This window comes from Phyllostomus discolor, chromosome 7 (genome assembly GCF_004126475.2).
Source record: "Phyllostomus discolor isolate MPI-MPIP mPhyDis1 chromosome 7, mPhyDis1.pri.v3, whole genome shotgun sequence".
Lineage (NCBI taxonomy): Eukaryota > Metazoa > Chordata > Mammalia > Chiroptera > Phyllostomidae > Phyllostomus > Phyllostomus discolor.
In genome coordinates, this window is record NC_040909.2 from 114,380,107 (window position 1) to 114,383,719 (window position 3,613).

The following is a 3,613-nucleotide window of genomic DNA, read 5'->3' on the forward strand; positions in this document are numbered from 1 at the left end:
TGCTGCCCCCCAACACTCCTACCCCGCCCTCACCTCCCAGGGTCCCTGAACTGTTTGGCCTTCCTGTCTGAACCATGCTGACCTCTACCTGGGTATGATCCTCACTAGCTGCACTCACTGGCTGCCCACATGCTGCGGAAATGAACCCCATCTAAATTTGCTCTTGCGAGCAGGGTTCACAAAACTCCATTCTGCTAAACCAGATGGCAGACAAGCTTTATTTGGCTGTAGTGGTGTTAAAACTTGAGAGATTTACAGAAAAAACTTGCTCTGGCACAGACTCCTAGTTTAGAACTCCATTCTCCCCTTCTTCCTTAGCTGGGCACATGCCCACTTAGAATAAAGAGTACACTTCTCAGCTTCCTCTGCAGCTAGGAGTGGCTACATGACTAAGCTCTGGCCAGTGAAATGAAATGAGTGAGGCATGAAAGCTTCCAGGAAGTCTCCTTATAAAAGAATGATCAGGTCCTTTCTTTTTCTTTTTTCCCTCCTGCTTCCTGGAATGGGGAGGCAATGGCTGGATCCACAGCAGCACACTAGGCCATGAGGTGACTTTGGAATGGAAGACATACCACGCTGAGAAACAAATTAGAAGACGCCTGAGTCCCTGATTCCACTGAGTCCCTACAAGCCCAGGACTGCACACTCCAGGCATTGTTTTGAGAAAGAGAAATACACTTTGACCTCATTTAAGCTGCCTCATTACTCATAGCTAAACCTAATTCAAATTGATACATAAACTTTCCATCTTCTTTTCAAAACTTGGTGCACCTTTCACCCCTAGGCCCTGTTGCCACTCACATACAGTCAGCTGGAGCTGATAAAGCTGCATCAGCTGAAGCTGGGGGGTCTCCAGGTTGTGAGATCCCTCACCCCTAATCATTGTGGCTTACACAAGGCAGCCTCCCCCTTCCTGTTTCCTGCTTGAGCCCTGAGACCTTTGTGCTTGTAAGCCCTGCTCCAGACTGCTCCCAATACATGGTTTTCATGTTCTTCTCAGGAGTCCTTCCCCACTGGTCTAGGAAGTCAATCTCAGGAGAACCTTCTGAGCCGGCAAATTTCAGGTATAACTTAATATTTCAAACAATGTATTGACACCCTCTTTCATTTACCCTGTGTATGTTTCTCAAGAAGCTTCAATGTGTCAGCAGTTGGAATAACGGGACGAATGAAACAGACTTGGTCCCAACACGTGCAACATAGAGACGTAAATTACCATGACAACGTAAGATGGTGACACTGAAAACAATGTCAACAGGCCATTGGGCTGGAAGGAGACCTTTCAGGAAGCTGCCACAGTGGCACTGGGGACAGATGTTAGTGACCAGGAACAGGGTTTGTGACGATTGTGAAGATGGGTAGATGTGGGCAGGTGCAGAGTACAGTTTGGAAATGGAAACATTAACATTTGTCAATAGATCAGATGTGGAAAGTGAAGAGAAGGGAGAGCTCAGTGGGGTTTCTACGTTTTTGGTTTGATCAAGAGGGGAGGGCGGTCTGCCCGGCTGGGCTGTATATTGTTCCCAGTTTCCCTTGCAGTGAGCTCCTAAACCATTTCATCAATATTTAATTCTCCTTAAGTTACTCCATATTGTTTCCAGAGCCTCCCGCACCGCCTCCCCCCCACCCCCAGCCCACACCCCAATAGAAGAGCATAAAGCCAGAATCAGGAGGAATGTATATGTAATTCTCTTGGGAGTATGGAACTATTAGAAGATTCTGACATGGTCAGACAGCAGATCACCCAGCAAAAAGCTAAGTGTGGACACTCATTGCCACAGTGAGCTCTGCAGCTTCAGCAACCTGCTGGGCCTTCTCAGGCAGAACTCCACTCACAAGGGGAAGGGAAACTCTTCCCGTTCTGATCCAAATAGCCCTTTTCAGAACATTGCCATGTGCCAGGGAGATAGCCGAAGATTTTTGTTTCCCTTTTTTATTGTATGTCATTATCCAGAGGATATTTCCTTCTGTTTTTAGATAAGTCAGCGGCGGGGTGGCCTATGAAACAGGAGGTGGCAGCCAGACAGCCAGGACAACCAGAGAATGAGGCTTCAGGTGCAGGAGGCTAATCCTGACCTGGCCTCTAACAGCTGTGTGTCCCAGGGCAAATAGAGGGACCTCTCTGAGCCTCACTTTCTATTGGTGGAAATAACAGCATTTTTTTTTGAGAGGGGGTTGTAAGGGTTAGGCAAGATAACAAATGTAGATAACATAGCACCTGCCATCATAGTAACAACAGTCCTGTGGCAGGTACAGTACTGGGTGTTTCACACATTCTCTCTAATCAGTAAGGCAGTCCTGCCACGTGAGCCTTGTCAGGCCCCCTTCACAGATGAGGAAACTGAGACTTAAAGGCCCAAGGCCACTCAGCTACTACAGGGCAGAGCTGGGATTTGAGCCCATGTCTGCCTGTTTATAAAAACCCATGCTCTGAGTGTTCAGTAAATGTCCATCGCCTTCCTGCCACAATGGGTAGCAAGGGATTCCACAGCTCTTTTCACAGCATCGTGTCTCAGTACTTCCCAGTCATCAACGCTAATGTCAGGGTCGGTGACAGCAGCCTCGACACAAATCTGCCAGAGTTCGCCTTTGTTTCTTCTAACTTTTTTCCCTGAACAACCACAAAGGCAAGAGCTGTCTTTTAAATCATGTCACAATAGTAAAATCCTTTTGAAGGTAATACTGATAAAATATTGAGTCTTCCTAAAATGTATTACAAACCTAAGTATTATGTAATTTAGTAACAGTAATCTAAGTGATTAAGCAATGATGACCAGAGTGGTCACTCTTTCCTCCGTGTAATAGGAAAATGAAGACCTGGGCTGGCTGGGTCCCCAAGGAGGAGGGACATGTCAGTGCAGGGGGCAGCACCACGTCTTGCACACAGTAACCTCTCCAACCACTGCTTGCAGAAAGGAACAAAATGGAATCGAATTGCTTTCTAGTTAAAAACAATTAGCAGCTGGAGATGCTTGTGATCATTGGGCACTACAGTTTGCAATATGGCCGCACACTGGAATCACCTGGGGAGCTGTCGCAGCGATTCACACTTGGGGCCCAGCCCCAAAGATGCCGGCTTGATTGGTCTAGGGTGCAGCCCGGACATCAAGATGTTTCAAAGCTGTGCAGAGGGTCTGGTGTGCAGCCAGGGTGGAGGACCGCTGGCTTAGCAGGTCACCAGAGTCAGTGCTTCTAAAACTCTACGGTGGGGTCCTAAATCAGATTCCCTGCATCTGAATCCCAGTTCCACCACTTATTAGCTTTGTGACCTTTGAGAGTTCATTTAACCTTGCCATGCTCCTGTTTGCTGATGGCACCTCATGGGAGCGGGGAGGTTTAGTAAGAGCGTGCATGTAAAGCACTTAGCCCAGTGCCCAGCATGTAACGATACAGGTGAGGTTATTTGTTGTTGTTGAACTGTGATCTCGCCCTGAAATTGTCAGGACACAGGCAAGGCCTGGCGAATAAAATTCGGCTCTTTCCAGGTCTCAGAGGCTAAGGGTTCAGCCCCACGAGACTGCCCCACCACACCCCCCCCACCCCCTCTTCACACACCAATCTCAAGTCCAGGTTGTTACCTGTGTGGTTCTCACTGAAGGCTTATAGATCAGAG